The sequence below is a fragment of the Eutrema salsugineum genome, unplaced genomic scaffold (assembly GCF_000478725.1).
Source record: "Eutrema salsugineum unplaced genomic scaffold, Eutsalg1_0 scaffold_14, whole genome shotgun sequence".
NCBI classification, from domain to species: Eukaryota; Viridiplantae; Streptophyta; class Magnoliopsida; order Brassicales; family Brassicaceae; genus Eutrema; species Eutrema salsugineum.
The window spans coordinates 421,773-421,974 of NW_006256877.1; positions in this window are offsets into that span (position 1 = coordinate 421,773).

Consider the following 202-nt stretch of genomic DNA (forward strand, 5'->3'; position numbering starts at 1 on the left):
GATTGGGTAGGAGAACTTGGGCTGGCTCACTGATGAGTGTCTTGAAGTTGTAGACTGCCTTGGTACCCACTCTTCCTTGGAGAAAGCCAATCCTACACAAATGTGCTTCATTAATCAGATCAAACTTTGCCTTGTTCTCCTTGAATCTATACCCATGGCTTTCAAGATCTTTGTTACCACCCATCCATGGGTCAGCTTGCAT